Genomic DNA, 13,817 nt, shown 5'->3' with positions numbered 1-13,817 from the left:
AAACAAAAGACAAAGCGGGTGACTAAACCTACAATTCCCAGGAAGCCCAGCGGCGCACCCCGCGCTGTGTGGCAGGAGTGTCCTCAGAGGCTCCGCCTTCTCCGGCTGGTGAAGGGAGCTTTCCCGCGGATGGGTATGGCGGTGAGCGTGGTGGTAGAACTTCGTTGGCACAAAAAGAGGCATAGGCTGGTTTTCGCTTTTCAGTGTGAGATGCCTCACCGTTGACATAGGTATCCGTCATAGTTAAGCACCTAGGTTTAAGTGTAGTCTTTGAGGCTTATTTAATGTTAAGGAGTAACCTGCTCCTAAGACAAAAACCTTTGAAAAAAATATGGCTTCTACCGTTTCCACCCTGGTGTTCTGTATTGGTGGCAGAGGTTTCTCGGTGATCCCTCGGGCAGCTTTCTAGAAGTTTCTGATGAACATTTTGCTGCTTTCTCTTTTTCACCGAAATGAGGCTAAAATGGTGGTGTACCAGTTTATCGGATGTTATTGAAACTAGGGCCCACCAAAGGGAATTTTGTAAGCTTTCCACATGGCTTTGTGTGAAGTGGAAGTGACCCTATCTGACCTCGCTGCTGGTGTGTAGGTATTGTATTTTGGGGGGCCTTCAAGTGAAAACCCTGCACCCCCGTGACCCCCCCCCCCCCGCAAGCCATCTATCTTTTTTTCCCTTTAAACATTTCCTTTTTTTTTTTTTACTGAGGTGAAATTCTCATAACATAGAATTAAACGTCTTAAAGTGTACAATTAAGTGGCATTTAGTACCTTCACAGTGTTGTGAAATCATCACCTCAATCTAGTTCCAAGACATTTTCATCACCCCAAAAGGAAATTCAGTAGCCATTCAGCAGCCCTTCCCTATTATCTCCTCTCCCCAGCAACCACTAATCTCCTCAGAAACTGCTGTATCTAAAGGTTTTATTTGGATATTGGAGATTTATTCATGCAGAATCAAGGTATCTGAATTTTTAACCAGGCCTGAACCTGGCTGCCTTCAACCCTAACATTCTGTCAGGATCCTTGTCCTTACTCTGAAGCTTTCTGACCTTGATCAAAAATTTGGTGTTTTTTTTTTTTTTAAGCAAAAATCAGTAAGTGGGATGACATTACAGATAGAGTTGCATTTTGGTACTGAAAGTAACCTGTGAAACTGCATCACTATTAGCCCCTGAACTCCACAATTGCTCTAGTTTGACTGCCTGTGTAGAAATAGTATTACTTCCCTAGATTTCAGATGATTACTGGCCATTTATAGAACTGTGACCAGTGGAATATAGTTCTATGTCCAGTCATATATCCAAATCTGCTCCTTTATATTGGAAGCAAAGGGATAACAGTACTAATTAGGAATTTATGAGAAAAAAAAAAATCTCAAGGCTATTTTTATAACCAAGCAAGGTCACCTTAGTCAGTTAGTTTTTAAACCATAAATCAAGGTGGAGAAGGGTAAACCCATGAGGAGAAAAAGTATTTTTCGGAAGTGGTTGTTTGCTCTTTACTGAGAATTAAAATATTTTTTCTACTAACTATGATTCTACAAAAGTTCTATAAATATAATTACAATGAAATTACAGTTAAGTTACAGAATTTTCTAGGATGGACTAAGGTTCTCCAAAGCATTTGACAGACTATTAATATATATAATTTAGAACTCAGCTTTATTACCAGTAAACAAATGAGATGCCTGAATAGGTCATTTAAATTGCTAAAAGAATTCTGAAAAAAGGACAACCAATAAGGCTAATAGTTACTAAATAGTTTTAACTTTAATTAGTGAAAGTTTGGAAAAGCTTAATGAACTGGCAAACCTGTCTTTTATTTTTTCACCAGAATTGTTTGGTACCTGTAAAGCTAAATCTTCAACTTATAAAACAAGATCACAAGCCAAAAAGTAACATAGGAGATAATAAAGACTGGATCACTTAATCAGATTTTACTCAGCTTCAAATACAGAAGGCTATAGGTAAGGATGAAATTATACAGTGTAATAGAATTGCATATATGGCATAGAAACTCGGTAATACAAGAAGATATTCTGTACTGGGTGGAACTTTGAAATAACATCTTTGGGATAGGGACTGTTCCACCTTTATCTTTTGTTCTGTATCTTCTAGCACAATGCCTGATACAGAGTAGTTAATAACTTTTTTTGAATTAATATATGAAGTATGAAATAATATAATGTAACAGAGCAGTATTTCGTATAAGGTCCAGAAACTCAGCAATGTCCTTTCTTGGGTAATAAAGACAAGGAGAGGAGACCATCTTGCTAATAGAACTTTGAAATACTTTCATGAGAGTAAAGACCATGCCTTCCTCATTTTTTATATACCCAGTGCTTAGCATGTAATAGACATTCATTTTTTTGAGTGCATATATTAATATACAACCAAGGGTAGTCATAACTGAGTATAGTTAACAATCCTCAAGAAGAAATAATGCTCTGTATATGCTCTGTACAAAATAACCTGCTACTAGACTAAAATAAAAAAAATCTTGGAACCATAATTATAACTATTATTTATTTAACATTCACTATGCACCATATACTTTGCTAGGTGCTTTTTCTAATTGATCTCAAAACTTCACAATATTTGCAAGAACTTATTTTCTAGATAATGAAGCTTAAGAAAAGTTAAATACTTGCCCATAATCAAATAGCTAATGAGTGAGTAGCTAAGCTGGGATTCATTCCTCATGTCTGTCCAATTTCAAAAACCCATGCACTTTCCACTGTGCCTTTGTATAGAATGCTTAGTACGTGTCAGGCAGTGTGCTAAATTTGAGGAAAACCAGAATAAATAACGTATAATCCCTTACCTCAAGGAGTTTACTGCAGTCAGGCATGTAAAAGAGATGTTCTTGGAAAAGCAAAGAAAAAAGAAAGAACATTTAAGGGCAGAATGAGGCAGAAGAGCCTGAGATTAAAAGATAGATGTGGAAGTAGAACAAGGAAAGTTGAGTATCATTGAAGCCAAGGGGAAAATAAAGAATGTTCAACTGTGAGAGACTAAAAGATAAAACCTATCTTAAAGCTAATTTTAAAGGCATAATATAAAGGAAACTATAGAGCCTAACATAGAATGCTGAAGACAAAGTATTAAAAAAAATAAATCTTTGTGGTTGATAATAATCAGTGATGATGAGCTGAATTTCCCTTCTGTCCTTTGGATGTGCAGATTTGCCACTGTTATTGTGGTTGAAAATCTGGTGTCTTAAATATTGGCTTGATTGTTTTATACATACCTAGAAACTGAAAGGAATAAAGAATGAAAAAGGAGATGAAAATGTATTTGCTTATAAAATTGCTTCAATAAAATTATTGTTGATGCATATCTCCTAATCTGGTCATAAGGTCTGTGTATACATAAAGCAGCAACATTCCAGTATTTGGAATATTGGAACATTTCAATATTCCAAGAGAATTTATGAGTTTAAATCAATGAGTGATATTCTTTTTTAAGGGAAAATTGGAATTAGAACACTCTAGTTTTTTCTCCAAAGTCACTTTGTTCTTCTTGCCAATTATAAAAGTAATATGTCAATATGAGGCTGGCTAAGTAAATTATGATAAACCCATACATTAGACTACTATGTACCCATTAAAAAGAAAGAGGAAGACTAACAGCTGTCAGAAGGGAGGGGGGTTGGAGGTCTTGGTTAGACTTAAATTTTACACCACTGTAAGACTTTTGATATAAAGTACTTTACAAAAAAAAAAGGTAACAGGGATTTAGCAGTACAAATTGGTAGTTACAGAATAGCCACAGAGGTGCAGATTACAGCAGAGGGAATATAGTCAACATTGAGATAAATATGTATGGGGCCAGGTGGATACTTGAAGCAATGGGGGTGACTACTATGTAAAACACATAATTTTCAAACCATTTTGCTGTACATCTGAAACTAATACTGAATAATATTGAATGTATACTGTAATTGAAAAAATTTCAAAATGAACAAAAAAAAGAAAGAAGTTCTGATATCTGGAAGTCTCCAAGATAAATTGTGGAATAAAAAAATCAAAGTGTAGAACAATGTATATTTTACACTGTATTTGTGTTAAAAAACAGAAAAGTGTGTGTGTGTGTATATATATATACACACACACACACATATATACACATATATATACATATATATATGTTTACATAAAATATTTTCACAGAGATACCCAAGAAACTGATAAATATTTGTAGACTATGCTTGGGGTAGTAGGTGGCTGGGAGGCTGAGGTGCACAGGTAGCAGGGAGACTTTTCACCATACTTTTTGTATCTGTTGAATTTTAAATTATCTGACTATATTAACCTATTTAAAAAATTAACCAAAAATGACTACACAAGTAAAGTGAAATGGATTTTTAAAAAGTTAGAGTCACAAAGATAAAACAAACCTATTGAAGAAAATGCAGAAAATAAAGTAAAAAAAGAAATAAAAATCACTCATAGTGTCATAGTTCTGAGGTAACTACAGTTAACATCTAAGTGTAATTCCTTCTAGTTTCTTTTTTCTGGTGATTTGGAGGATATGCATTTAATTTTTAATAGTATTAATGGTTATAATTCAGTTTTTTTTACTCGAAACAAGAGTAAAACAATACCTCAGTGTCTCACGACCCCCCTATATGTGTGAAGAATTTAGCACCTTTACTTTTCCCGTGTTTTTTCTTCCTTCACTTCCATGATAATATGATTTAGGGTTTAGGTACATATTATTATAACTACATCAATTTTTTTTTTTTAATTTTGAAATTTTATTTTTGTTTAAAATATTTCAGATGTCCCTTTTTCTCCCCAATGACCCATTCCACCCTGTCCCATCCCCCTCCCCAGTCCCTCTCCCCACCATTGTCCGTGTCCTTGGGTTGTGCATATATGCATATAAATTCTTTGGTTACTCTCTCCCCCTCCACCCACCTGCCCTCCTCCATCCCTCTGACATTCGTCAGTCTTGTCTATGCTTCCATGTCATTGAATCTATTCTGTTCATCAGTTTATTAAGTTCTTTAGGTTCCACGTATAGGCGAGATCATGTGATGTTTGTCTTTCCCTGCCTGGCTTATTTCACTTAGCATAATTTTCTCCAGGTCCATCCGTACTGTCCCAAAGGGTACAATATGAGATTCTTCTTCTTTACAGCTGCGTAGTATTCCCTGGTGTAAATGTCCCACAGCTTTTTTATCCACTCAGCTACTAATGGGCACTTGGGCTGTTTCCAGATCTTAGCTATTGTAAACTGTGCTGCTATAAACATCAGGGTACATATATTCTTTCTGATTAGTGTTTTAGGATTCTTAGGATAAATTCCTAGGAGTGGAATCACTGGGTCAAAAGGCAGCTCCATTTTTAATTTTTTGAGGAACCTCCATACTGTTTTCCATAGTGGCTGCCCCAGTCTGTATTCCCACCAGCAGTGTACTAGGGTTCCCCTTTCTCCACACCCTTGCCAGCACATGTCGTTTGTTGATTTGTTGATGGCAGCCATTCTCACGGTGTGAAGTGACACCTCATTGTGGTTTTAATTTGCATCTCTCTGATGATTAGCAATGTTGAGCATTTTCTCATATGTCTCTTGGCCATCTATATGTCCTCTTGGGAGAAGTGTCTATTCAAGTCCTTTGCCCATTTCTTAATTGGGTGGTTTGTCTTCCTCTTGCTGAGTAGTATGAGTTCTTTGTACACTTTGGAAATTAGCCCCTTATCAGATACATCCTTATATTACATATATTTTTCATCAATGATATTTTTGGCATATGCCTTCAGGCTTTCGAAATAACAGCTTTTTAAAAAAAAAATATAAATCTTTATTGATTTCAGAGAGAGGAAGGAAGAGGGGGAGAGAGATAGAAACATCAATGATGAGAGAGGCATCATTGATCGGCTGCCTCCTGCATGCCCCCGGCTGGGGATCAAGCCCACAACTCAGGCATGTACCCTGACAGGGAATTGAACAGCCATCTCCTGGATCCTAGGTCAATGCTCAACTGCTGAGCCACGCCCAGCTGGGCTCTAAATAACAGCTTTATTGAGATATAATTCACATATCGCATAAGTCACCTATTTAAAATTTACAATTTTTTTTATATAGTCACAGAATTGTGCAGCCATCACAACTTTATAGCACTTTTATCACCCCCAAAAGAACCCCTGTATCCATCAGCAGTCAATCACTATTTTCCTCCTACTTACCTAGTTTTAGGTAAGTAGAGCTACTTTCAGTCTCTATAGCTTTGCCTAGTCTAGCCATTTCATATAACTAGAATAATACAGTGTGTGCTCTTTTGCTACTGGTTCTTTCACTTAGCATAATGTTTTCAAGGTCTATCCAAGTTGTTGCTTTACTCCATTTTATGGCTGAATAAGATTCGGTTGTATCAATAATACTGCATTCATCACTTCATGAGCATTTGAGTTATTTCCATTTTTTTGGCTACTATGAATAACCCTGCTATGAACATTTGTGTGCAAGTTTTTGTTTGAACATGGTTTCTGTCTGCCTGAGTATATGTCTAGGAGTGGAATTGCTGGGTCATGTGGTTACTCTATGGTTAACTTTTTGAGGAACTGTCAGACTGTTTTCCAAAGTGTCCACACCATTTGACATTCTCACCAGCATGATGGAAGGGGCCAATTTCTCTAAATGCTGGCCAACACTTGTTACTGTCTTTTTTGGTTATAACTATCTCAGTGGATGTGAAGTTACCTTCAGTTTTGAAAACTAATCTTTGAGTAGTTTTGTGACAAAAGATAGGGTGTGTAAAACACCAAGTATACTAATGGCTATATATATGTCAAGAGAGAAAGAGAAATTATTAATTTGCACCAGTAGTTCTCAAACTTTAGTGCGTGTTAGAATCACCTGGGAGAGTTTTGTGAAAGCTTATATTGTTAGGCCCTATCCCAGAATTTTTGATTCAGTTGGACTGCAATGTGTCAGAAATTTTGCATATGTTAATTTATATAATCTTCACACAGGTATGTCCTATTATTATCATCTCATTTTATAGATCAGGAAATTGAGGATATAAAGACTAAGAAATTTGCTCAAGAAAATTGAGGCATATAAAGGTTAAGTAACAAGTTCAAGATTACATACCTAAATATAGTGGAACTGGTGGTCTGGTGTGGCTCTAGTATTTATGCTCTTAATCACTATGCTATACTGCTACAAATAGAGTTAATTCATACATGGCATACATGATGTTTATTGAGTGAAAACTTGGGATACATCATTTTCTACAAATTTGGGATGCTTCGTTCCAAGGAAGAATTACAGTATTCTCTTTTAAGACAAAAAAAAAATCAAAAAAAAATCAAGGATTCCCTTTAATTTGCTTGTGTCTAGTAATTAATTCATTCATTATTGTGTCCAGTAATTCTTAAAATATGTTCATGTTTATAATCCAGTTTTATGTAGCATATAGCATAAGACTACTGTAAATTATAATTTTTACACTAACAAGTGTTGTTGAATGTCTAAGTAATTCTGTGATCTTGGAGAGTCATAGAAATTATTTGGGCCTCAGTTTCTTCATCAAGCTTGCTTCTGTGATTTGAATTTAGGTGTTCTGTTGTAAAATTCAGATGTTAATTTTTTAGTTGAGAGGGGAATTTAGTTCAGTAGATGAAATTTTCTGTTTTAAGATTTTCTCCCTCAAAATTTTCTCAACTTCAGTACAGTCACAATAATGAATGAATTGATTAATTACTAGACACAAGCAAATTAAAGTACAGTCACTGATGGAAGAACTCAGAGTCAGTCATGCTTTGTTTGACAGCTTGTTTTTTATGGACATTTGTGATTTTATATTACATACATATACATTATTCATAATTTCTTTATGTAATTTTTTCTATTTCATATGTCAGTATTTCATAAGGTTCTGTAATTTACTAATGTTCCATCATTTAAACTGGTCTGAAATTTCTAATGTTTGTACTACCCCAAATATTTGTGATATATTAAGTTCAGAACACTTTACTAAACATTTCCAGGGGATACATAAGAAAAAGATATGATGTTTTCTGCATTCCAGGAATTTAAATTTTAATTGTGACAGTTTTAGTTCAGTTTACTAATTAGTAAAATATCTCAGAAAAATTTGTCGATGAATTGGAAATGAACAGAAGTGATTACTGGGTTTCCTTTCAAGGGAATGCTGAATGTTTAGGGACCTTGCATAATTCATCTGATTCTAAATGAGTGTGCACTTTTGATCATCTTTGATTAGTCTGTTTTACACATCTGTAGAGATAAGTGTTAAATTGTAGAAAACTGAAATGTTTCTGTCCATAACAATGCAAATGATTCCTGTCCTTGGCAATGCAAATGTATTTTGTTGAGTGAGAATAGAAATCTCTTTAAGTGAAATTCTATTATGGTTTTCACTTCCTACTAGTTTCTTTTTTAATTAATATGTTAAATAAAATATCTGACACAACATTTTGGCTTTTTATATTTATATGAGAGTTATGACTTTACCATTTTGGAAATTATTCTTTTTTTTGTTAATCTTCTCCCAAGGATATTTTTTCCATTGCTTTTCAGAGAGAGTGGAAGGAAGGGAGGGAGGGGGAGAGAGAGAGGGAGAGAGAGGGAGAGGGAGAGGGAGAGGGAGAAAGAGAGAAAGAGGAAGAGAAAAACATCAATGTGAGAGAGACACATCTACTGGTTGCCTCCTGCAAGTGCCCTGACCCGGGGTGGGGAGCAAACCTGAAACCCAGGTATGTGCCCTTGACTGAACTGGAGACCCTTCTGTGCGCAGGCCAGTGCTCTAACCACCGAGGAACACAGGCCAGGGCTGGAAATTATTCTTTAGAATTTTTATCTACTTATATAATGCACATATAAATAATTAAATATAAGTATATATATTTAAGAAGTATCCATATGATGTGCTGAAAATTAATAAAAAGCACTTATTTTTAAAACTAAGAGTAATATTTTCCCTTATAACAAGCAATGCATATATAAATAAGATGAATTAAAATATATTCATAAGCAAGAAGAAAATTAAAAAATAAAAACACTTATGATCTCATTGTCTAGAAATAATAATCACTGTTAAGATCTTGGAATATAGTGTTCCTAATTTTTTGTATTTGTGTAATTTTTTTATGAAATAAAATAATATGGTATTCTGTATTGCTATAAGCTTTTTTAACATGAGTATATAAATGAGCACCTTTTTGACATTTAGCTTTTGAAGATTGTATTTTGGATATTTCTAAGGAGAGGGAACTTACAAAGGTATCTTGTTAGCTATTTTAGCTCTAATAACTTTGCAGGTGACATGTCTTTTTTAAAATGAAAGCACATTAAATAGGCATATGAAATAACCAAATATAGAAGAAATTAAAGCAAAAAAGTTTTACTACTCTAAATTACAAGAGGTAGGCACTCTCTATGTGATCTTAGAAGATGGTTTTACACACATCATGATAAATAAAATCTTTTCTTTTTCTTACTGTTTTGGTTTGTTTTGTTTCAAAAAAGAAGCTGGCATGGAGGTTCCTGGGGGGTTGAGGGTGGGGAGGAACCCAAGACTACAAAGGAAATGAAGCCTAGAATATCAGTACAGGAAAGCAGTCCTATCCTAGCTGTTAACATTTAAAAAGCCCTTTCAAAGACCAAAGAAATAAAGGGTACAAATGTCTGGAGCTTGAAATGGCTTTTATACTTTTGAACCTGCTATGAAAGCTTTTCTTAGAACTCTCCTTCCTCCCCTTCCTCCAAAACAAAATACAGTAGTTAAAAAAAAAGAAATTAAACAAGAAAAGACCAAACATAAAGGATACAACCATAGCTTATTTTAAATATCTGAGCCAGAACAACAGCTTATTCTTAAAATATATGTGTGTGTGTGTGTGTGTGTGTGAGAGAGAGAGAGAGAGAGAGAGAGAGAGAGAGAGAGAGAGAGAGAGCCCGCGCGGGAATTGCCATATTTGGAAGTCTGAAAGAAACAAAGAGAATAAAGAGAATAAGCGGTTATAACCTTGAATCCTGTGAATTGCTAGTAGCTCAAATGCAGGCGCATTTCCAGGAGAAATCAACACCTCTTGACTTTGTTGCTCCTAAACTTGTTTACAAACAAGTTTCAAAAAGTAAAAGAGAAAGAGACAATGTGCATTGAGACTATTCTGTTTTTAATATATTATTTGGAATACCAATATATAGTATTGGAATACCAATACTATATCTGTCTTCATAAATTTTAAAAAATGTTCAAAAGACATGGATTGCTAATTCTATAAAGTTCCTCACGAAAAGGCCAAATGTGACTTTTCTCTCTTCTTTTATGATTTATTCATTATTTTATTAAACTGAAATGGAGGAATGAATGACTGACATTCAATGACGTGTAGTTTTTGTACTTTTAGCATTATAAAACATCAAGATTAGAGAGGGAATTCCAAGTCTCTACTGAAGTCTAACTCTACTTAACTTTAAAACTTCTGCAATATAATGTGAAAGTTCTGAGTTTTAGTTTTATCACTGCTATTAATTTAATCTTGGCCAAACCATCTTACCTCTCAGAGCTAGACTAGTTTATTCTGTTTCTTGCATCTCTAAAGCTCTGCAATTCCTCTGAATATTCCAAAAATATTCCTAAGTTTCAAATGATGTCTTAATTTAAATAGTAATATAAAAAAATTTTAGTATGACCATGGAATTTTATCTTTTGAACAAATATTTTTATTGAAATATAATAGACCTACAGAAAAGTACACAAATCATAAATGTATAGTTTAGTTGTCACAAAATAAACATATCTATGGAATCACTGCCCACATCAAGAAATAAAACATTTTCAATGTCCTTTAAGTGTTCCTTCCCTCCCAGTTACTACCTTTTCTTCCTTCCCTAGCTATGTTGACTTCTAAGAACATAATTTTCATTGTTTTTGAGCTTTGTTTAAATGGAACCATGTATGTATTATTTTATATCAGCTTTAAAAAAAAATGTACTGATTTCAGAGGGAAGAAGGGAGAGGGAGAGAGATAGAAACATCAATGATGAGAGAGCCATTGATTGGCTCCCTCCTGCATGCCCCCTTCTGGGGATTGAGCCCTCAACCCAGACATGTGCCTTGTCTGGGAATCGAACCAAGATTTCCTGGATCATAAGTCAGTGCTCAACCACTGAGCCACACCAACCAGGCTATAGCTAGCTTCTTTTATACAAGTTATATTTGTGGGGATCATCACTGTTATTATGTAGCAGTGGTTAGTTCATTTTACTTCTGGATAATATTCAGTTGTATGAAGTTCCCTGTTGATGGGTGTATGGGTATATGCTTAGTAGTAGAAAATAATGCCAAAAGGTTTTCCAAAGTGTGTATGCCTATTTATACTCCATCTGGCTCAGATAATAGAATTTTAAATGTTCCTTTATGATTACTGAAATGAAATGATCTCCAATATGAAGTATTTGAACTTTCCCAAGAGAAAAATTATATATGGGTACTGATTAAGCTTACTAATGCTTATTTTTTGAAAATGTCATAATGCTACTCTTTGGTGATTAGGACTGTGGAATTTCTCACCACCTACCATTTGATACAAGGAAAAACAATGGATTTTTTGTTGTTGTTGCTGCTGATTTTTGTTTGCCCAGAGAACTGAGAGTGGTTGGGAAAAATAACTCTTAAAAATCATTGAACTGTTGTTTTCATTTTATTTTTTATTTCCTCGGCTAAGCAGTATTCTAATAATAAACTTCTTTAGCTGTTATAATGTTCTTGAATATATAGTACTTTCTGCTTTGAGCAGAAAGGAGATCAGTATTTACTTATTCCTATAATGTTTCTGTCCCTCCTTTATTTTGTCTTTAGTCTCATTTAAAGTATACATTTTTATTTAAAGACCTTGCTTCTATGGGTTATCCATCACAACACATTAATCAAAAGCTATTTCTTTGGGGAAAAATAAACACCAAAAACTAACTTGCTACAGAAATCTGGATGTCTTCAAAGGCTTTTTATCTACTAGTGTCCTGATAGTTTTGTTCTGTTTTTAATTCAATTCTGGAAAATAGATTTTCTCCAACCAAAGCATTACAAAAATGCAGGGATCCTAGATGGTGATGGTTTGAGTTGATGTGGAGAGAGTTACTAACTCCAGGTAGAAAATCAAAAGAATCAAATGAGGTCATATATTTGAAAGTACTTGGTAAAATTTAAGGTGTGTTTCCATCATCATCATGATGTGGTGAATTTAGTTAAGAGAAGGAGGAATAAACATTCTAGGTGCAGTAGAACTCTATTTATTACAGTGGGGCCAGTGCTGTTCTATAGAAATAAAAGTACAAATGTGTGCATCATGTATGTAATTTTCTAGTAGTCACACTAAAAAAAGTGAAAAGAAAGGTGAAATTAATGTTAATATATTTATGTGATTCACTATATTCAAAATAGTATCATTTCAACATGTAATCGATATAAAAATGATTGAGATACTTAGCATTATTTATTTATACTAAGTCTTCAAAAATTCATGGTGTATTTTATACTATAACATATCTCAATTAAGGCTAGTTACTTTGCCAGTGCCCAATAAGTCACAGGTTGCTATTGGCTACCACATTGGGGGCTTTCCATGATAGAGTGGAAGAATGTTCCATACTTTATGGAGTGGACATGATTTAGTCATTCTTCTAGGGATATTACACTGTAATGCATACTGATAGTGGGTTGTTAGTCTATGTTTGAGATAGAGGATTTTGCGTTTCTAAAGTGAGAAAAAGAGAGCTTGAACTTTACTACTGAAGTTCATATTTTGAAACTTTTCCAACAGGACTATTGCCAGATTGTGAATGACAACTTTTAAATCAGAGCCTTGAAACCCATAGAAGTTCAGTATATTCTGAGGTAATTTGCATAGTAATGAGCAGCAGCAAGAGGCACATCCGGCATAAGAAGACCCAACGAGAATTAAAGACAGAACAATCAGAACAACTGGTAGGTAAATAACAAAGATATATATAAAAACTGCGAAATTTTTATGAGGGAGAAACAATGAACATGACTGACTATATGTAAAGAACTTTGCTATAGCCTGAATGTTAATGTCCCTCACCCCCCATATTCATTTGTTGAAAGTTAATCCCCAATGTGATGGTATTTGGATGTGGTACTTTTGGGAGATGATAAGGTCATGAAGGCATGGCCTCATGATTAGGATTAGAGTTCTTTTAAAAGAGACCACAAGAACTTCCTTGTACCTTCTACCATGTGAGGGCACAGCAAAAAGACAACTGTGTATGAACTGGGAGGTAGGTTCTCACCAGACATGGCATCTGCCAGCACCTTGGTCTTGGATTTCCCAGACTCCAAAACTGTGAGAAATACTTTTCTGTTGTTTAAGCCTCACAATCTATGGTATTTTTGTTATAGCACCTTGAACAGACTAAGACCAACTTTGAAAGTTTAACATAGTAACTTTAGGGAAATTGTATACCAAACAAAAGATCCATAGAAACAGATTTTTTTCATAGAACAATGTTGTAAATAATGTCTCATTCACTAGAATAGCCTACGTAATCCTATTTGAACTGTGATATAGCTGAAGTGTTTATCATTTGCCCTAATACTGCTGTGCCTGGACGGGCATGGCTCAGCAGTTGAGCGTCGACCTGGGATCCAGGATCCAGGCGATTGGGGTTCGATTCCCGGTCAGGGCACATGCCCTGGTTGCGGGCTCTATCCCCAGCAGGGGCTGTGCAGGAGGCAGCCGATCAATGACTCTCATCATTGATGTTTCTATCTCTCTCTTCCCTCTCCTTTCCTCTCTCTGAAGTCAATAAAGATATATT

This window comes from Miniopterus natalensis, chromosome 11 (genome assembly GCF_054644295.1).
Source record: "Miniopterus natalensis isolate mMinNat1 chromosome 11, mMinNat1.hap1, whole genome shotgun sequence".
Taxonomy (NCBI): domain Eukaryota; kingdom Metazoa; phylum Chordata; class Mammalia; order Chiroptera; family Miniopteridae; genus Miniopterus; species Miniopterus natalensis.
Note: the sequence above shows the minus strand (reverse complement) of the source record.